The sequence below is a fragment of the Macaca nemestrina genome, chromosome 8, assembly GCF_043159975.1.
Source record: "Macaca nemestrina isolate mMacNem1 chromosome 8, mMacNem.hap1, whole genome shotgun sequence".
In the NCBI taxonomy this organism is placed as follows: domain Eukaryota; kingdom Metazoa; phylum Chordata; class Mammalia; order Primates; family Cercopithecidae; genus Macaca; species Macaca nemestrina.
The window spans coordinates 136,541,561-136,564,439 of record NC_092132.1 but is presented as its reverse complement, the minus strand read 5'-3'; the positions used below and the strand labels follow the sequence as shown (position 1 = coordinate 136,564,439).

The following is a 22,879-nucleotide window of genomic DNA, read 5'->3' as shown; positions in this document are numbered from 1 at the left end:
CATATAATTCCGAAGCTTATTATCTGGTAGTTTTAGTGGTCAGTCTCAATTTTTATGTAGAAAAGTTCTATACTCTTCCAGGGCTTATCAGGATTCAAAAGTTCAATTTACGTAACTTTACATAGTTTAGTTTCTTTCTTCTATCAATATTAGCAGTCATATATACATTAGATATATGTTAGAATGCTTTTGGTTTTAACCTAAAATTCCTTACCAGGCAGTATTTGGACAGTATTATAATAAAGCAACAAAGAGATAGCGTTTCTATTACATTTGGAAATGTACAATGCAAAAAAAAAAAAAAAAAAACAACCCTGCTAATGTTGTTTTACCCTTTCTATTCTTCATTTTCCTATCTGTGAAATGAAGGAAGAATTATCCTAGATCCAAGGATGCTTTTAGTATTTTCAAAGGAAGACTTATAAAAAGAATTAAAAATGGAAATTAGTGAGTGAGCAATTATACAAATAATTATCAGTGTTTATTGAAGTCCCAGCAAATAAAGTGAAAAACCATAGTGACTTTATTTTGTAATGAAATTGGGATTAAATTACAAGGATTCAGGTGACCCCAATTTTGTGCATTTTCTATGACTTGAGGCTCCTGGACTTCCCTTGGCATGGTGGCACTGCCTGAAAAAAAATAGGGACTTCTTGTTGTTCCTCAAGTCTTCTTGGGGCATGCTACTTAGTCGACAGCACAGAAGAAGTGTACTACTCGAAACTTTTTCTTCCCACTCCTAGGCTGTGAAAAACTAAAGTCAGTTATTGTAGTCCATTCTCCAACCTTAAATGTAAACAACTAAATGATATTTTAAGTTAGTCTTCCACCCTTGGCATTACAGTATTTCTGTATGGTAAGATTCAAAAAATTCATATGGAAGTATGTTAAGGTTTATGTTAAGGTTCACACAGATACCACATATTGACGTGTTAAAATGGAGCTGTTGGTTGCCCCACATCTGATTGTTCTAGTCTTATCTTAATAAGTGGCAATTCCATCCTTCTGCTTTCTTAAGACAAACCCCTTGACATTGTCTGTGGCGCAACTCTTTCTCCCAAACCCTTCCTCCAGCCCTTCAGTAGATATGGTCATCTACACCTTTAAAAAGTAAGTCGAATCTAGCTGGTTTTCCCTACCTCTTCCACTACCATCTTTATTCAAGTCACTCTTATCTCTTGCCTCGATTCCTGTAGCAACCTCCTAATGGCCAGACCCCTCACTTCCTAGACTTTCTATAATCTAGTCTCAGCACAGCAACCAAAGTGATACTGTTCAGATGATACCAGTAGCTTCCTATTTTATTCCAAGTAAAAGCAACAATCACTTCAGAAGGCCCTACAGGACAATTCTCTACCTCTTCCTTTCTTATTTTCCCTGAGCTTCAGTCATGCTGACCTCTTTGCTGTTCAGATGTGCCAGGCATCATCACATGCAGGGCCTTTTGCATTTACTGTTACCGTTACTTAGAATGTTCTTTCCTCAGATATTTTTATGGCAGACGTTTAGTGTATGTTCTTTATGTATCCAACCTAAAATTGTATCTCCCCATAATTTATTTTTATCTTCTTGCCCTCAGCTTATTTTTCTCCATATTATCCACAATTAACAATATTTTACTTATTTTATGTCTTTCTCCAGTCTATCATTAAAGAATGTAAGTTCTTTAAGGGTAGGAATTTTTCTCTGCTTTGTTCACTGCAGTATTTCTTGTCTTCAAGCAGAACCTGGAATGTAGAATGTTTTCAATATCTGTTACATAAACAAGTAAATTTGAGTATTTCGAAGAGAGATTCAAGGTCGTCAGTATGTTTTACTAAGCAGGATTGGACATCTTATTTAACTATGGCAAATGGATTCTTCTTCACTTCAACAGTTTTAACAAAAACAGTGGAATATTCCTATAATAGTACTTTTCAGAGAGAAAAGTTTCAGCTGAGGAAAATGCAAATGTATGCTTATCCCAAGTCTGCTAATAGGTAAGTCATATTAGTTGATATAATTTGAAATTAACATGAAATTTAAGTTTAAAATGCAGTGAATCCAATGATAAGACACAACAATAGATTTTAAACTAATCATTGGAAAACCTTCAAAAAAACTAGGCTTTTAGTCAAATTTAAGAATATCTCCTAAGGGTTTCTGGAAAGAGACCCCTTCCCTGATTTCCCACTAAAAGGTCCAGAAAAATTCATGCCACCTGTAGTTTGGCAGTGTGCACTAAAAAGTTCAAGATACAGTCTTTGGCATAGAAATTTAATTGCTAGAAATCCTAATAATAAATACTTAAGATTTAAGAATTATTTATATATATAAAATATATGGATAATAATTCTTTGTCCTACATATTTAAGGTCTATCATCTATTTTAAGTAATTTTTTTTGGTATGGTGTGAGGTAAGGATCAGGTTTTATTTTTCTGCTATATAGAAATCCAGTGCCTTCATTTGTTGAAAGGACTTTTCCTATTGTCACCTTTGTGGAAATCAATTGACCATATATGTGTGGCTCTATGTCTGGAGTTTCTGTTATGTTCTGTTGATTTATATGTCTATTGTTACATCAGTATTACACTGTCTTGACTATTATAGCTTTATAGTAAGTCTTGAAATTAAGAAACCTAAGTCCTTGCTTGATGACTTGGGATATAGAAGAAAAGAAAATCTCCTCTGAGCTGTTCTAACAATAAAGTTTCTCTTCATCTTGCTGACACACACAAAAAAAGAAACATAAATCCTCTAGCTTTGTTCTTTCACAGACTCTTTTGGCTATGTTCTTTTCATTTTCATGTTTTGTATTTTCAATTTCAGTTTTCACAATCCAAAAACCTGCTGGGAGTTTTATTGGTATTGCATTGAACTTATAGATTAATTGGAGGAATGGAAATGTGAACAATACTGAGTTTTCCAATCCATGAACATTATATAGTTTTCCCTTCATCTAGGTCTTTGATTCAATATAGAAATATAGTTAAACATTTTTTTTTCTTTTAACACATTAGCAATGCCATTTTATTTTCTGGCTTAGTTTTTTGGAAAGCAGACTGCTGTCATTTTTCTTCTCTGTGTAATGTGCACTTTTCAGCAATTTGAATATGATATGCCTGTGTATATGTGGATTTGTGTATCATGCTTGGGGTTCATTGAGCCTATGTGAGTTTGTAGTTTCCATCAAGTTTGCCTCACACCCTTCAGTTATTCTCTATCCCATCATTTTTTTTCTTCCTATACTTATCACCATCTGAAACTATCATGATTAGTATATTCATATCTGTCTCTCCTTGTTAAGGAGTCAAACTTGTTCAACACTGTATATCCCTAGCAACCAAACAGGGCCTGGCACAGCATTGGTGGTATTTGTTAGCTTTGTGTATTATTGCCTACAACATTTACCACTAGGATAACTCAATCGTCCTAATATTTGCTGTACAGTAGCTATCCACAGTATTCCAGCATTGCTTATTTCAGTGTCAGATACTGATATGTTAAAAGGGAAAGGATTAGGTAGATTTTTCCAAATATGCTGTTGTTCTAGAAAAGGGATAATCGTTATTAAATCACAACAGTTATTACTGCCTGGTGGTTCAATGAACCTCTAGCTTAAGGGAAACAAAAACAACTTGATGTCAGCTCTTCAAAGCAAATGGTTTCTACTCTGTGTACCTCTCCAAATAGCCACATATCCCAAGTGTTCACAAAATATTTATTGTTATTGAGGATCCTAGATGTGAGAGGAGTACAGGGCAGGGACAACCTTATCAACACTTTGGCCTCAAAGGTAAATAGAACCTTGCCCTCGGTATTTCTCTGTAACTGCAGAGTTTGGTTGAGTAGGGCAGAGGAGAAAGAACAGTATTAGTGTCTGTCATTTTTGACTGTATAGAATATGCTGATCAAATGGGAGCTCAGGGAATAGCTTACAATATTATAAAAATGTTAAGCCACCATCGTCTGCCTACATTTTCCACCTCAAACAGTGCTGTTTCCTATTTGCTATTTTTTAGAGGGTTAGTTTCTTCATATCTCTCTCTCTCTCTATATATATATATATATTTGGGGGGGGTCTGGGGTGGGGGGGCATATAAATTTGTGTCAACTTTCCAGTGACACTGTATTTCCAACAAGGTTTAAGTAGGATATCAGTGAATGGTCAAGCCCTTTGAAGGTTGTCTCTATGTCAAGTTAAGAAGATTCTTTTTATGTGGAATGCAGTATCAAATCAGCAAAGCAGCGGACTTATCAAGGAAAAATTATACAAAGAAGTTCAGGTAGAGGAAAAGGTTAATTTGAAATCTTTCTGAACTTACATTATAATTACTGAAGGTCTTTAATATTATAATAGCTGGCAATAACTCTGATTGTGGCTTTTCAATGGAATTTTTAAAATTCTGCATTCTACTTCCACTGGAAAATGTCAAGTTTAATTGTAAAATAAGGGTAAGCTCAAAAGGGTAACAACAGAGAAAAAAATAATCAGGCCACCATTGAGAAGAAATGCAATGAAAGTGGTCAATAGTATATCAACTCACAGGCTATTCTACTTCCCCACCCTTACCATCATTCTTCCCTGGCACTTTAATTAGAAGAGAAAGGATGAAGGAAAGAGCATATATGTGGAACTCTATCCTGTTGCTAGACACTATATGCCTCACTGATTTGAGAACTTAACTCTAGTTTAAAAAATTAGACACAGTCTCTTTTAAAACCATGAAAAAGAAACGAATGTCCCTAAGTATAACTTACATTCCACTGTATTATAGGTTTTACCCAACATTGTAAGGCAAGAAAATAAAATGTGTAAGAATTTGGAAAGAAAAAACTGCCATTATTCACAGATGATTTGTTGTCAACAAAGAAAATCCAAATCTACAGACAAATCATTTGAAAAAGTGTGGTTAGCAGAATTGTGTTATGTAAGGTGATAATTTAAAAATCATTTTTACACATCAGCAGTTAATAAGCAATGCTTTGAAAGTTATTTAAAATTAAAACTTACAAATACAAGATATAAATGTACAAAAGATGGACAAATTATTAAGTTTTTTGAGTCATTAAGGAAGATCTCAATAAATGGAGAGATGTACAATATTTTTTGAGAATACAACTCTAATGTATAGATTTCAGTTTTCCCCAAATTGACCTGAAGACTGATGCAATCAAAATCAAAAGTCCTTGTAAATTAGTCCAGCTACAGTAGAAAACATTTTGGAGATTTCTCAAAGAACTAAATAACAGGTAAACTGCCATTCAACCCAGCAATCCCATTACGGGATACATACCCAAAGGAAAATAAATTATTCTACCAGAAAGACCCATGCGCCTGTATGTTCAATACAGCACCACTCACAACAGCAAAGACATGAAATCAACCCAGATGCCCATTAACAGTAGATTGGGCAAAGAAAATATAAAATATATATATATATATAAAAAATATATATATATATAAAATATATATATATATAAAATATATATATATATAAAAAAAATATATATATATATATACACACACACACACACACACACATACATACTGTGGAATACTATGCAGCCATAAAAGAACAAAAATGATGTCCTTTGCAGCAACATGTATGCAGCTGGAGGCTGTTACCCTAAGTGAACTAATGCAGAAACAAAAATCAAATACTTTATAATGAGGTTATAAGTGGGAGCCAAACACTGGGCGCACATGGACATAAAGATGGGAACAAAAGACACTGGGGACCATTAGAGAGGATAGAGCAGGAGCAATCAAGGGCTAAATATCAACCTATTGGGTTCTTGGCTCACCCAATGTGGGTGATAGGTTCCTTCATACCCCAGAACTCAGCACCACACGGTGTACCTTTTTAACAAATCTGCACATGTACCCTCTGATTCTAAAATAAAGCTTGGGGAAAAAATCAAAATTCCAACATAGGTTTTCAAGGAATTGATAAACTAATTGTAAAAGTAATAGGGAATATCAAATGCCCCCAAATAGCCAAGATACTTTGGAAGCAAAAGAACTCACGAAGGGGCAGTGGTCGCCCTACCAAATATAAAATCTTATCATAAACCTGTAGTGCTTAGAGATAGTATACCTAGGTCCAGGGATGGACAAACTGAATAATAGAAGGAATTCAAGCATATACAAGGTCTTATACTTGACAGAGAATGTTATAAAGCAGTAGTGAAAGGAGGAACTAATCACTACATGCTGTTCAGTGATTATCCATGTAGAAAAGAATAAAATTATCTCCCTTGTCTCTCATCATACATAAAACCCAGCTCCATGTGAATTAAAGACAAATGTGCAAGAGAAAACCTGATTAAGAAAATACAGAAGATTTTTTACTTTGAGGTAAGGAAAGATTTTTTAGACACAAAAACAATCCATAAAAGAAAAGACTGATAGATTTTGCTATAGTAAGAATATGGACAGATCTTAAAAACAATGTTGAATAAAGGAGCAGTCACAGAAGATTATATATGTATGATTCTATCTTCATATTGCTCAAAAAAAACTAATAACATGGGTAAGGAAAATACACATTTGCACTGTTTTTTTTTTTTTTAAGCATGGAAGGGCTAAAGATGGAAATTTAAGAGAGTGATTCTGTCTGAGAATAATGAGAAAGGCATGAGAAGAAACATGGTAATTTCAGTGTGAGTGAGTTGATAGTGGGTTTGATACTGTTGTTTCATTATTGTGCTTCATGCTTTAGCTATACCTTACTTATATGCTTTTGTATGTGTCAAATACTACACAAAAATTTTAAGAAAAGGAATAAATATTGGTACAGTTCCCCAACTCTTCCAACCCAGTCAGTGGGTTGCCTGCCTGCTCATAGTGCTCTTGGTGATGCTACCAACCAGTCAAGAGTAGCTGTTGCCCGGATTTAAAGCCTGTGGGCCGGGCATGGTGGTGCACACCTGTAAACCCAGCACTTTGTGAGGCTGAGGCGGGCGGATCACCTGAAGTCCAGGAGTTAGGACCAGCCTGGCCAGCATGGTAAAACCCCATCTCTACTAAAAGTACAAAAATTAGCTGGGCGTGGTGGTGGGCTCCTGTAATCCCAGCTACTCGGGAGGCTAAGGCAGGAGAATCGCTTGAACTTGGGAGGCGGAGGTTGTAGTGAGCCGAGATCACGCCACTGCACTACAGCCTGGGTGACAGAAGGAGACGCTGTCTCAAAACAAGAAAAACAAAAAGCCTATAAATGCCTCACTGACCCTGTAATCAGCCACTTTTTGATGGATTGTGTGCGATCCATGCTGACACAAACCATTCTGCACCCCAGTATGTTTAAAGAATTTGCCTTAGCATGTGAGTTAATCCTTACTCTTGAGGTATTCATTACTCTTGTATTCTTGTATTCATTGTATTCATTACTCTTGTATTACTCTTGTAAGAGGTATTCATTACTCTTGCCCTAGACCTGCCATTAGTTACCACTCACATCCCCTCACACCCAACCCCAAGGTTCACATGGAAAATTGGAAGCCACAACTAGAAATAGAATATCCAGCCTCTTCACCTGTAGCCAAATAACACATTTATACTCTTCTTGATGTCTTCTTAGGTGTCTTTGAATTGAGCCTCTGTTATGAACCCAGTGCTGGCTCTTCTGAGGAAAATGAATGGGCTTTTTCTAAGCACAAAAATCATTACAACTTTCTCTGTAAACAGAAATAAGAGAATTACATCCTATTCCAAATAGCTGCACACTCTAGTTTCAAACTCTTAGATCAACTCTAGCAGCCCTTGCCTGAGACGACGATTTAAGAAATCCTGTTGGTGATAACACTTCGCTCCTGTCACACAATAATCACCAGAGAGAAGAAGTATGTGGGCAGAAGAGGAAACTGATGAAATAAATGGAGGGAAGGATTCTTTGCTTCATATCTTAAAATCCATGAAGACAGAGACCTTGCCTTGTCTTTTTTGTTCAACATGGTATCTCCAATACCTAGCCAACCACCTGTACTGTTGAATGTATTCTCAATACATTTTTCACACCTTTATTGAGGGATAATTGACATATAATCAAGTATACTTTAAAATGTACAATTTGCTGTTTGACACACGTAACACTGTCACTACAATCAGGATAATAAACGTACCTATCTTCCCAAAAGTTTCCCGATGCCCTTTTGTAATCCCTCCTTCTCACCTTTCCCCTACCTATCCCTGTCTCCAGACAACCCCTGACTTACTGTCACCACAGATTAGTTTGCATTTGCTAGAAATCTATCTAAATGTAACCATACAGTATACATGTTTTTTGGTCTGGCTTTCTTCACTCAGCATTATATTTTGACATTCACTCATGTTGTAGCAAGTACTGATACTTCATTGCCTTGTATTGCTGAATAGTATTCCATAGTATGGATATACTAATTTGTTTATTCATTAATGTCTTGATGCATATTTGGGTTGTTTCTGGTTTGGGGCTAGTACAAGTAAACCTGTTACTGAAAAATTTTGTACACGTTTTTGTGTAGACATGCTTTCATTTCCCGTGAGTAAATACCTAGGAGTGGAATGGCTTTATCATATGCTAAGTGTGTGTATTTAACTTTAAAAGAAACTGCCTAATCTGTTTCCAAAGTACCATTTTACATTATTCCACCTTTACACTTGGAAAATCCCAGTGCTCCACATCCCTGCCAGTACTTTATATTATCAGTCTTTGCAATTTTTAGACTTTCTAGTACATGTGTAGTGGTATCCCATTATGGTTTTGACCTGTGTTTCCCTAATAACTAGTGATATTGAACAGCTTTTCATGTGCTTATTTACCAACTATATATTGTCTTTGAAGTATTCAAATATTTTGCACATTAAAAAAAATAGGTTTTCTTTTTTTTTTTCTTTTTTTTTTTATTGAGACAGAGTCTCACTCAGTCGCCCAGGCTGGAGTGCAGCGGCACAATCTGGGCTCACTGCAACTTCCGCCTCCAGGGTTCAAGTGATTCTCCTGCCTCAGCCTCCCGAGTAGCTGGGACTACAGGGGCGTGCCACCATACCCAGCTAATTTTTTATTTTTAGTAGAAATGGGATTTTACCATGTTACTCAGGATGGTCTCGACCTCATGATCCACCCACCTTGGACTCCCAAAGTGATGGAATTACAATCGTGAGCCACCACGCCCCTCCGGTTGTTTTCTTATTGTTTGGTACCCATATATCTTTTTGGTGAAGTGTCCAAATATTTTGTCCATTTTCAAAACAGGTTGTCGGGTTTCTTATTTTTGAGTTGTGAGTTTTATATGTACTATAGATACAAGTTCTTTATCTAATAAAGTGTTTTGCAGACATTTTCTCTCTGAGGCTTGTTTTTTCATTTTCTTTTTGGTGCCTATTGAAGAGCTTAAGTTCTTGATTTTGATGAAGTCCCATGTATTAATTTTTTCCTCTTAAGCATCATGCTTTTAGCATTATATCTAAGAAAATTTTCCCTAACCGAGGGTCACAAAGATGTTCCCCTGTGTTCTTCTAAAGGCTTTATAGTTCACTGATCAATTAAAAAAACGTTTTTAATTTTTTGTGGCAGGGTCTTGCTCTGTCACCCAGGCTGGAGTGCAGTGGCACGATCACGGCTCACTGCAGTCTTGACCTCTGTATTACTCCATTTTTACACTGCTGATAAAGACATACCCGAGACTGGGAAGAAAAAGAGGTTTAATTGGACTTACAGTTCCACATGGCTGGGGAGGCCTCAGAATCATGGCAGAAGGCAAAAGGCACTTCTTCCATAGCGGCAGCAAGAGAAAATGAGGAAGATGCAAAAGCAGAAACCCCTGATAAAATGATCAGATCTCATGAGACTTACTCACTACCATGAGAACTGTTTGGGGGAAACAACTGTTTGGGGAAAACCTTGATTCCAATTATCTCCTACTGGGTCCCTCCCATAACATGTGGGGATTATGAGAGTACAATTCAAGATGAGATTTGGGTGGGGACACAGAGCAAAACCCTACCAACCTCCCTGGACTCAAGTGATCCTCCCACCTCAGCTTCCCAAGTAGTTGGGACCATAGGCATGCACTACCACGCCTGGCTAATTTTTTGTAGAGACAGGGTCTTGCCATGTTGCCCAGGCTGGTCTTGAACTCCTGGGCTCAAGCAATCTTCCTGCCTCGGCTTCCCAAAGTGCTAGGATTACTAGTGTGGACCACAGTGCCCAGCCTGATCAATTATGAATTAGTTTTTGTGTATGTGTGAGGTTTTCATTAATGTCATTTATTTGCATTTGAATATCCAGTTGTCCCAGCATCACTGTTGAAAACGCTTGTCGTTTCTCTACTGAATTCCATTTGCACCTTTGTTGAAAATCAATTGACTATATTATGTGTGTGGATCTACTTTTGGACTCTTTTCAGTTCTACTGATATATTTGTCTGTCTTTATACCATTAGCACACTGTTTTCCTCACTATAACTTTATTATAATAAATAGGTAGTGTAAGTCCTCCAACTTTTCAATTTTCAAGGTTTCTTCAACTATTCTAGGTACTTTGCATTTCTATATGAACCTTAGAATCAGCAATTTCTACTAGAAGATCTTCTGGAATTTTGTTTGGGATTTGTTTGAATCTATAGATCAGTTTGAGAATTTTCATCTTAACATCAAGTCTTCCATGAACATGGTATCTCTAAGTTTTGTCTAATTCCTGTCAGCTATGTTTTATAGTATTCAGTGTGTAGGATTTACATACAATGTGCAGATTTATCCTATTTGGATTGCTATTGCTACCATTAAAAATTACCACAGGCTTAGTGGTTTAAAACAACAAATGTATTATATTACAGTTCTCTATAGATTAGAATTACAGCATGGATCACATGGGCTAACATCAAGGTGTCAGCAGGTCTGCCTTCCTTTCTAGGGACCCAAGGAGATAACCATTTCCTTGTACATCCCAGCTTCTGGAAGCCACACACATTCCTGGGCTCATGGCTTCCTTTTTCCATCTTCAAAGTCAGCAGAATTGCATCTCACTCCAACCCTTCTTGGAGTCACACCTCTGACAGAGCAGAAAAAAAGTATCTGCTCTCCATGTGATTAGATTAGGTCCACTTGGATAAACCCCCTCATTGCAGGTCCTTAATCACATCTGCAAAGTTCCATTTGCCATGTAGGGAAACATATGCTCAGGTTCCAGGGATTAGGACATAGACATTTTTGGGGGCCATTATTCCATCTATTGCAAACTTTCAGTTTCCTGCATCACTGATGGTATTGTTTTGTATTTCAATTTCTGGTTATTCATTGCTAGAAGATAGAAATATAATTGATTTTATACAGAGATCCTGCATCCTGCAACCTTGTTAAACTCACTTATTGATCCTAGTAATTTTGAAAATGTTGTGTAGATTCCAAAGGTTGCCTACAGAGATGATCATGTTATCTTCAAATAAAAACAATTTTATATCTTTCTTTTAAATCTGGATGCCTTTTACTTCTTTTTTCTTGCCTGGTTGCACTGGCTGAAACAACCAGTACAATGTTGATAGAAGTGGTAAGAGTGGGCAACAATCCCTTGTTCTCAATCTTAGCAGAAATGTATTTCACCATTAAGTATGATATTAGCTGTATGGCTTTCATATTTGCCCCGTATCAGGTTTGAGTATTTTCCATATCTGCCATGTTTCTATAACTTAATCTTTCCTCTAGCTTCTTGAGCACTGGGGTACAATTATAGTAACTATTGTAACATCCTTGTCTGCTAATTCTATCATCTGTGTTATTTCTGGCTGATTTTCATTAATTGATTTTTTTTCCCTCATTAGGAACCATATTTTTCTGCTTGTTTGTATGCCTGGTAACTTTTGACTGGATGCCAGATATTATATATTTTACATTATTGGGTGTGGATATTTTTGTATTTCTGTAGCTATTCTCCGCACCCAGCCCTTGCCCTGTAATCTTTAGCTGCCTCTGCTACTCACACCCAGTTCCATCACACTTCGAGATACCCCAGGCTGTGCCATTGCTCCCTCTTTCTGCCCCATGGCATGCAAACTCTCCAGGCGGTAGGCTGGGGCAAGCAGGGCTCTCCTTGTTTCTCACCTTTCAGATATCTCATATCCAATGTCTTAAAAATCTTCATTTCGTGTATTTTGTCTGGTTTTTCTGTGGTATCAGGTAGAAGGTGAATCTGACTCCCGCTACTTCATCCTGCCTGGAAGCGTAAGTTGTGATGACATTTGTCTGCCTATATGTTTTGTTGAATGAATAAATGGGAGTTGCAGAGTTTGTTTCTTCACTGAGTTGCAGGTGGTTAGAAAGGATATGGAGAAGGGCGCTGGCCCATTTGTACTTGTAAGATTGCAATCATGTTAAAAGCAGTCCCCTGGATAGTTAGGAGAGCATTCAAAGAAGAGCACCACATCAAAGAAGAGTATCACAGAACCTCATCTTGCCCTTATGAGTAAGACCACTGGGTCGCTTCAGCCTGGTTCTGTCTCTAACCAGTAACTTCGAGGACAGAGCAGCATCTTTTTGCTTTTCCTCTGCTAGAATGAGTTGTTGTCCCCAGAGGCTTCTGGAATTCAGGGACTCAGCAACCCTGAGGGTGGTGTGAATGTTAAGTAAATTTATTTTTCCAACATGATTTATGAAATTGCAATTATAGATCCCTAGACCCATCTGTTGACCTCTCCATCCTTGTGTTGCTGCAAGCACTTGAAAACTTGTAGTTCTCCAAACTGGTCGTACTGTTTCATGCTTCCATACTTCACACACACACTTTTTCTCTGTCAGTCAAACGACTTATTTCCTTCTTTTTCCATCGAACTCCTGCTCATTCTTTAAGGCTTTGTTCTTCTCCAGCCCTCCCTTTTGGGCTGTAGTTTCTCATTTCTGTGTTTACCCTGTGCAAACTCCCATCATGGCCAATCCCAATGAGTGATTTACTCTCCTAACTCCCATCTTGGGCTGTATGATCCTTCAGGGAAGGGGCTGTGTGTTAGCCAGCCCAGTACAGTGCCTTCCATGGTTTTCACTCAGTGTTGAGCTGGTTGAATTCAACATGAAGTGTAAGGGTTACAGGCTATTGATTTGATCTTGGTCAAAAATAGTGGCTTGGAACATAGGGCAACTGCCAAGAGTCTTTTGTGTTTAACATGGGAGTCACAATCACATTCTTTTTTGCTACCGTTACAGATCAGATTTCCCAGGTTAGAGGGTTCTCTGTTCTGATGTCCCTTCTTTCACTTGCCCTGACACAGGCACCTGTGCATCAGTAGTCACAATGGACCCTTTGCCAGATTAGGGTTGTAGTCCTGTCGGCCCCATCTCCCCAGGAATGTCTTTTCAGGGTGCCCTAGGAATCTGTGCAAATGAACGTGGTGATGGGAATAGAGTAATTCTGTCACTCTTCCAAGTGTGTTCACTGACGTCATAGATTAATTAGCTATGGTAATTACTGTTTCTGAGTGTCTGGGGAAAAAGGCTTTCTCCCCACTGCTGGGAGTGTGCAGTGATTTAGACATTTTGGAAAGTGCTTCAGTAGTAGCTTACAAAATAAATTCGCACCTAACCACATCTATTCTTTATTGTGTATCTGTTATCTGTTCTATAAACTGTTAGATATGTATACATAGGATGTTCACTGCAGCATTACTTATAACTGCAGAGCTCTGAAAACAAACTAAATGTCCATCACTATATCTTGGAATCCTTCAAAGCAGTTAAAAAAGATGATAAAAATCTATAAACAGTCACATGGAAAGAGGTCCATACTGTGAAGGAAAAACAAAAGCCATGTGTAGTGGCACATGCCTGTAATCCCAACACTTTGGGACGCTGAGGTGGGAGGATCGCTTGAGCCTAGGAGTTCGAGACCAGCCTGGGCAAAATAATGAGACCTCGTCTCTACAAAAACTAAAAAGAAGCAGGGCCTGGTGGTGCATTCCTGTAGCCCCAGCAACTCGGAAGGCTGAGGTGAGAGGACTGCTTGCACCCAGGATGTTGAGGCTGCAGTGAGCCATGATTGTGCCACTGCATTCCAGCCTGGGTGACAGAGTGAGACCCTTTCTCAAAACAAACAAACAGCCCAGGTGCAGTGGCTCATGCCTGTAATCTTAGCACTTTGAGAGTCTGAGGTAGGTGGATCACCTGAGGTCAGGAATTCAAGACCAGCCTGGCCAACATGGTGAAACCCCATCTCTACTAAAATACAAAAATTAGTTAGGTGTGGTGGCAGATGCCTGTAATCTCATTTACTTGGGAGGCTGAGGCAAGAGAATCGCTTGAACTCGGGAGGCGGAGGTTGCAATGAACCGAGATCGTGCGATTGCACTCCAGCCTAGGTGACAGAGTGAGATTCCATCTCAAAAAAAAAAAAAAACAAACAGGAACGCAAAGCCAAACAGAGAATATGGGTAAGAGGTTTCCTCTGGGGAGGGGAGTAGAATTTGGAAGAGTTAAGTAAGGGGGAGACTTCTATTTTGTTAAATGTTTTATCAAAAAAGATAAATATATTATTTGCATATTTTAAAGAAAATTTTAAGACAACCTAGCTCAGTGGTTTTTAAATGATTGTGCTCGATGAGACAGAGAGGGTGTCAAGTAGCTCAGAGATAAGATAACCTGATAAAAACAGATCTAATGGAAGCTTAAGGTGCTATCTCTGCAAACAAGTCTAACAAATGAAATCCTTTATTTTGCTGTACGTGGTTCACATAACTTTACTAGTCAAAATTTGAAATTACTATTAAAGTTTGTAGCAATATCTAAAGCAAAGCATGAAAAGATAAGAAAATATTTCTTCTAAATAAATTTGTCATAGGCACATAGACCAATGGAATAGAATAGACAACCCAGAAATAAACCGAAATACTTACAACCAACTGATCTTCAACAAAGCAAACAAAAACATAGTGGGGAAAGGACACCCTTTTCAACAAATGGTGCTGGAATAATTGGCTAGCCACAAGTCCGAGAATTAAACTGGATCCTCATCTCTCACCTTATACAAAAATCAACTCAAGTTGGATTAAGGACTTAAACCTAAAACCATAAAAATTCTAGAAGATAACATTGGAAAAACCCTTCTTGACAGTGGCTTAGGCAAGGATTTCATGGTCAAAAACCCAAAAGCGGCCGGGCGCGGTGGCTCAAGTCTGTAATCCCAGCACTTTGGGAGGCCGAGGTGGGTGGATCACGAGGTCAGGAGATCGAGACCATCCTGGCTAACACAGTGAAACCCCGTCTCTACTAAAAATACAAAAAACTAGCCGGGCGTGGTGGCGGGCGCCTGTAGTCCCAGCTACTCGGAGGCTGAGGCGGGAGAATGGCATGAACCCGGGAGGTGGAGCCTGCAGTGAGCCGAGACCGGGCCATTGCACTCCAGCCTGGGCCACACAGCGAGACTCCGTCTCAAAAAAAGAACAAAAACAAAAAACAAAACAAAAAAAAAACCCAGGCCGGGCGCGGTGGCTCAAGCCTGTAATCCCAGCACTTTGGGAGGCCGAGACGGGCGGATCACGAGGTCAGGAGATCGAGACCATCCTGGCTAACCCGGTGAAACCCCGTCTCTACTAAAAAAATACAAAAAACTAGCCGGGCGAGGTGGCGGGCGCCTGTAGTCCCAGCTACTCGGGAGGCTGAGGCAGGAGAATGGCCTGAACCCGGGAAGTGGAGCTTGCAGTGAGCTGAGATCCGGCCACTGCACTCCAGCCTGGGAGACAGAGCGAGACTCCATCTCAAAAAAAAAAAAAAAAAAAACCCAAAAGCAATTGCAATTAAAACAAAGACAAATAGCTGGGACCTAATTAAACTAAAGAGCTTTTGCATGGCAAAAGCAACAGTCAGCAGAGTAAACAGACAACCCACATAGTGGGAGAAAATCTTCACAATCTATGTATCTGACAATGGACTAATAACCAGAATTTACAACGAACTCAAACAAATTAGTAAGAAAAAAAAACAATCCCATCAAAAAGTGGGCTAAGAACATGAATAGACAATTCTCAAAAGAAGATATACACATGGCCAAACATATGAAAAAATGCTCAGCATCACTAATGATCAGGGAAATGCAAATCAAAACCACAGGGCAATACCACCTCACTCCTGCAAGAATGGCCGTAATCAAAGAATCAGAAATAGTAGATATTGACATGGATGTGGTGATCAGCAAACACTTCTGCACTACTGCTGGGAATGTAAACTAGTACAGCCACTATGGAAAACAGTGTGGAGATGCCTTAAAGAGCTAAAAGTAGAACTACCATTTGATCCAGCAATCCCACTACTGGGTATCTACTCAGGGGAAAAGAAGTCATATTCGAAATAGATACTTGGCACACGCATGTTTATAGCCACATAATTCACAATTGCAAAATCGTGGAACCAATCCAAATGCCCATCAATCAGCAAGTGGATAAACTGTGGTGTGTGTGTGTGTGTGTGTGTGTGTATATATATATGTGTGTGTATATATATACATATATGATGGAATACTACTCAGCCATAAAAATGAATGAATTAACACCATTTGCAGTGACCTGGATGAGATTGGAGACTATTATTCTAAGTGAAGTAACTCAGGAATGTGGGAACTTGTGGGGAAGAGTGGGAGGTGGTGAGAGAGAAAAGACAACAAATACGGTGCAGTGTATACTGCTCAGGTGATGGGTGCACCAGAATCTCACAATTCACCACTAAAAACGTACTCATGTAACCAAATACTACCTGTACCCCAATAATTTATGGAAAAATAAAATAAAATAATTTTTAAAATCTTACACTTGTATTATCACTATGTTGGCACGTCTACAAATGGTTATTTTTAAATTTCATTTTAAAGTATTTTATACAGAACGATACAGCAAATAACAATTCCTTTGGTCTTGATTCTAATAAACCACTTGACTTTTTTTTATTAGCTCTTGTATATTTTATTTTTTTGAGACAGAGTCTCGCTCTGTCACCCAGGCTGGAGTTCTGTGGCACAATCTCGGCTCACTGTAACCTCTGCCTCCCAGGTTGAAGCCATTCTCTTGCCTTAGCCTCCCCAGTAACGGTGACTACAGGCACCCTCCAGCGCACCAAGCTAAGATTTGTATTTTAGTAGAGATGGGGTTTCATTGTATTGCCCGGGCTGGTCTTGAACTCCTGAGCTCAGGCGATCCACCTGCCTTGGCCTCCCAAAGTTAGGATTACAGGCGTGAGCCACTATGCTTGGTCACTCTTCATTATTTTTAATGCTAGATTTGTCACTGTTCTTACGTAATTAAGTTGAAAAAAGAAATGCAAGTTAACTAAGCACCTGTACTCAGCCTTTGAAATCTTGGGTTCAGAAGAATAGTCTATCGATTATATGATTTTAAAAAATGAGAACTATCTTTTCCTAAACAACCACTTATGATTTTAAAAAATCCATCATATTAGCTTTTAGCATATTGAGAACTTAAGGAGATGATAGGGAAATATTTTTAATATTATTAGATTGTTTTGGCCATGGCAGATTCTCCACATGGAGAATGATTTGAAAAATATTAATTTATCTGGTCTATAAAACAGTAGTATTGTTCAATACATATTAATATGATTGTTATAGATTTCTATATTCTTTTGGTTAAAAAACCCAGCCAAACAAAAAAGGGCTGTCAACTTTTCATGGTCCCTTGGTCTTTGACAGCCCTAAAAATTTTGCAAGTATCAAAGATCTTTCATAGTGCCTTAGTTTCCTCACATTTTAAATATAGGAAAACTGAGTGGCAGAAACAACACCAGAACAAGTCTCGAGTCCCTTATATACACCATTGCTCATTGGCAATGAATGTAGTCACTTAAAAACTACTGCATATGTGTCTGAGAGACATATACACACACTTACATGAGAGTGTGTGCGTGTGTATATATATATAAAATGAAGTCAGTACCCTTGAAGGCAAACAAGTGAAAACTTTACACATTGTTCCCACCCAGCAACTATAACAATCAGAAACAAAAATGTAATGAAACTCAACTACTGAAACTTGATTTTCTATACTAAGACAGTAAACTTAATTCTCTAATAACAGAGCCAATCACTGGGTGTTTGCTTTACCAAGGAATACTTTTTCTCAGTAACTAAGATGAAAAGTCTTACTTATTCCATTTAGTAACATGTATGGCCCATTGTACCGAGCAGGTGAAAAGCAAGAACTGGTGTATGCATCAAGTAATCTCCCCTTGGCTATAGCTCCTTGGCATAAGGAGATTTCACTCACCCACACACAGCATTGGACGTGCATGGCCTTGCAGTTGACTTCTTAAAACTCCTCTTATCATAATATTGTGAAATAATGCTATCAACCCCGCCTCATTATTTCATATCCACAACATGGGAAGAGCTGAATTTGTGTAGGCCACTAAACTATCATAGAACATAATGTTTTATATATATATATATATATATTTTAATTGGGACAGAGTCTTGCTGTGTCACCCAGGCTGGAGTGCAGTGGCGCAATCATAGTTCACTGCAGCCTCCATCTCCCAGGCTCAAGTGCTCCTCCCGCCTCAGCCTCCTGAGTAGCCGGGACACAGGTGCACGCTGCAATGCCCAGCTAATTATTTTTTGATTTTTAGTAGACATGAAGTCTCACAATGTTGTCCAGGCTGGTCTCAAACTTCTGGCCTCATGTAATGTTCCTGCCTTGGCCTCCCAAAGTGCTGGGATTACAGGTGTGAGCCACCATGCCCAGCCTTACTGTGTTTTTCTGACATTCAACGAGGGTTGGCATTGAACTAGGTACTATGGTTTCACATTTAAACATATTTACTGTAAATGTGCGTGTGTACAAATTATACGTATGTGTATATATAAATTGTATATATGTATATAAAATATACATCATATTTTGTATATGTTATACATGTATAAAATGTCATTTGCAGCTCACAGGCCAGTTTGGAGGCATCTTGGCTACTTGCCCATGACTGCCCAAACCGTGTGCTTTCTGCCAAGTAGAGCATCATTTTGAAATACTTGATATGGAAGTTTTGATTGGATTTCACCCATGCATGTGTATGACTAACAAAGACTCCAATGGTTCTGACAAGTCCAACCACATCTGGGTGTTGGCTTCTACTGGATTCCCTGCCAAACTGAGATGCAATTTGAATCGAGATTTACCAAGCTAGTGGAATCCTTAGAGAAAACTGGATTTAAATCCTCATTTTACAAAGGCAGACATGGGGATGCAAGGAGTTAAGTCATGCGTCGCTGGTCACCCAGGTGGTGATGAAGCAATGAAAACAATAAGAGATTGGTTATCTTTTGGCCTGTTTGCGTGTTGCAGTACATACTGAAAAGGATAGTGTTTGTAAACGACAGGGGATAAGGGACTTGGTGAAAAATTCATTACATTTTCTTTTTATTAATTATGAAATGTCTAAGTCATGAACAGAAGGTATCAGGGGAGATATTACACGTCAAAAATGCAAAACTATATATATATATATTTTTTTTTTAATTAATTAATTTATTTATTTTTGAGACAGAGTTTCACTTTGTTGCCCAGGCTGGAGTGGAGTGGCATGATCTTGGCTCACTGCAACCTCCGCCTCCTGGGTTCAAGCAATTCTCGTGCCTCAGCCTCCTGAGTAGCTGGGATTACAGACGCCTGGCACCTTGCCCAGCTGATTTTTTGTATTTTATGTAGAGACAGGGTTTCCCCATGTTACCCAAGCTTGTCTTGAACTCTTGAGCTCAGGCAATGCACCCACCTCTGCCTCCCAAAGTGCTAGGATTACAGGCGTGAGCAACAGAGCCCAGCCATTTTCTTAACATGTTTTTATAACCTGTTTTCCGTTTGAAATTGCTATACACAATTCTTGGCCAAGACTTTATGATCTCCTCAAATTTTAGAAAAATCATTAAGGATCAATTTGTATGCCTAATTGCTAAATTTAAAACAGTGTTGTATAAGCATTCAAGGATTTACAGAAACTGGAATTACATTTGAAAACTAATTTTTTTTTTTTACTTTCATTGATACATGTACTACTAAATTACCTTGGGAAGAGTTTTGAATTCAATCAAAATTTCCATATCGGCCAGGCGCGGTGGCTCATGCCTGTAACCTCAGCACTTTGGGAGGCTGAGGCGGACACCTCACTTGAGGTCAGGAATTCAAGATCAGCCTGGCCAACACAGTGAAACTCCATCTCTACTAAAAGCACAAAATTTAGCTGGCCGTTGTGGTGGCTGCCTGTAATCCCAGCTACTCTGGAGGATGAAGCAGGAGAATTGCTTGAAGCTGGGAGGTGGCCGCTGCAGTGAGCCAAGATGGCGCCACTGTGCTCCAGCCTGGGCAACAGAGCATGACTGTCTCAAAAAAAAAAAGGTGGGGCGGGGGGAATAAAAGGAGAAAAGAAAAATACCAATCAAGTATTTTAAAATAACAATGTCCTATTTTGCAGAAAGCATTTGAAATGTTACAACAGTCACAGGCAGCCAGCTGAGATGCCTCCAGATTGGCCTGTCAGCTACAAATGGACACAGGAATCAGACACATGTGAAGTAAATGTTTGGGCTACTGCCTGGAGCTGAATCCACCAGGAGCCCACACTGCCTCTGCACCTCCCTCCAACCTCTGCAGCGGGGCTGTGTGCTGGGCTCCGCGCACCTGGAACAAACTCCAGCTGTGCCACAGGCTGCTTGTCTGTGAGATCTGCAGGACAGGTGCTATTGCTCAACCTTGCAATGGAAGCAACAAGTTCCAGGTGTTATTGCTACCACTGAGGACTGGGATGACCAAGCCAGGTTTGGGTCTTGGTGAAAAGCAATCGAGAGGGCCCCCAGTGAGGGCTGAATGGTTAGGTATCTTTACGTGGATTTTATATTTGACAGAGGCAAAACCTAGTTGGCCCAGGTCTCTTCTGGTCCACAGGGCCAGTGATTTTTACTAACTTTCTCCATACCGTGCATGCCCCACACCTCCTTTCCCAGCCCGTGAGACCACAGAGGGGTGCAGTCTATCAACTCTGTAGTAGTCCGTTTTCACACTGCTAAGTTATAAAGGAAAGAGGTTTAATTGACTCACAGTTCCGCATGGCTGGGGAGGCCTCAGGAAACTGAGCATCGTGGCAGAAGGCAAGGGGGAAAGGAGACACCTTCACAAGGCAGCAGGAGAGAAGCAAGTCGGAGAACGAGGAAGTGCCACAGTTTAAAACCATCAGCTCTCGCGAGAGCTCACTCACTATCACGAGAACAGCATGGGGGAAACCACCCCCATGCTCCAATCAACTCCACCTGGTCCCTCCCCTGACAAATCGAGATGAGATTTGGGTGAGACACAGGGCCAAACCATATCACTGTGCAAGCCTGCCCTTCAAGGAGCCCCAGACGAAGCCGGGGCTGTTGGAGCCACCCGGGGGCTGGCATGCCTAGACCCTGCCCAGCTGCCCCAAAGGCTGAGACACTGTGAAACGCCTGAGATTTTACCCTGCTTGCAAGCTCATGACCTAGCCTGCCACAGCTTCCTGGATGCTGGCAGACTCCTGGGTCAAAGGCAAAGGACTGTATTACTCTGGGAATTCCATGTGCCACCCTTTAAGTCCCCCAAGGAGGTGATGTGTGACAACCTAATTTATGATATATCATCTGTATCCTAGCTGAGGAACCCCAAGCTCAGGAAACCCCTCGAGTTACAAGACGGGCTTCTTGTCCAACCAACTCATCCAACCTTTGCCTTACAGGTAGACGATGACCTTTATTACCGTAGTCAGGAAACTAATCTGTCCTCTGCCTAGACAAGCATCCTTGAAGGTGTCAAGAACCGCCAGAGAATTGCCCAACACACACCAGTCTAGAATCCCCTGTGCCACCTGGCTGGGAAACCCACTTTATCAACATAAGAGGGAGGGAGTGCCAGGGAAAGAGAGGACTGATTTTCATGTGAGTTGACCAACCTCCACAGGTTGTGAAGGCTGAGGAGCCCAGCCACACTTCCCCAGGCTTGTAGATGGGGCCAGCATGCAGCTCGGTGTGGTCTGGAGCCTGCTGGCCACATCTGTCATATGTGATGCTAAGCTGGCAACTATTTCGTAAATTGTCACCAATAAACAAAAACTATCCTTCACTTTGTGAGACTATCAATAATGACTGTGTGAGCTTTTACAGTGACTTTTTAAAAATTTCAGAACGTTTCATATTTTTCATGTACTCCTGGGTCACAGCCACAGAAAGACTGAGGTGCTCTTAACGCATTCCCCACAAGCTGAGCATGATTCAGCCTCAGGGTAGTCAGAAACAAGTGACCCGTCAGCTCCTGACACCAAAGGGTTTCTGATCCCTGTGGGAACATTAATAATCGACATAGAACAAGTAGAAGGCAGTGACACAGTGGTGTCCAGGCTCAGCATGGTGGCCTGGTCCACGGCAGAAGAAGTGTGGGTCTCACAGGACAGAGCTGTTTCTCAATCCTACTTGCAAAGTTAAGAATTCAGGCCGGGGGCCAGGTGTGATGGCTCACGCCTGTAATCCCAGCACTTTGGGAGGCCGAGGCAGGCAGATGACGAGGTCAGGAGGTTGAGACCATCCTGGTGAACACGGTGAAACCCTGTCTCTACTAAAAATACAAAAAAAAAAAAAAAAAAAAAAATAGCTGGGCATGGTGACAGGAGGCTGAGGCAGGAGAATGGCGTGAACCGGGGAGGTGGAGCTTGCAGTGAGCCAAGATTACGCCACTGCACTCCAGACTGGGCAACAGAGAGAGACTCTGTCTCAAAAAAAAAAAAAAAAAAGAATTCGGGGCTGGGCGCAGTGGCTCAAGCCTATAATCCTAGCACTTTGGGAGGCCAAGATGGGCGGATCACGACGTCAGGAGATCGAGACCATCCTGGCTAACACGGTGAAACCCCGTCTCTACTAAAAAATACAAAAAACTAG

General features: G+C 39.9%; 1 long non-coding RNA gene across 1 annotated transcript; it reads right to left on the bottom strand.

Moving 5' to 3' along the window:
* Positions 1-601: 601 nt before the first annotated feature.
* On the bottom strand, positions 602-22,361 carry LOC139355907 (uncharacterized). The gene is made up of 3 exons (XR_011607200.1): positions 21,033-22,361; positions 7,520-7,661; positions 602-744 (listed from the first exon to the last, which is right to left on the bottom strand). It is a non-coding gene; the product is annotated as an uncharacterized lncRNA (long non-coding RNA).
* Positions 22,362-22,879: the final 518 nt, after the last annotated feature.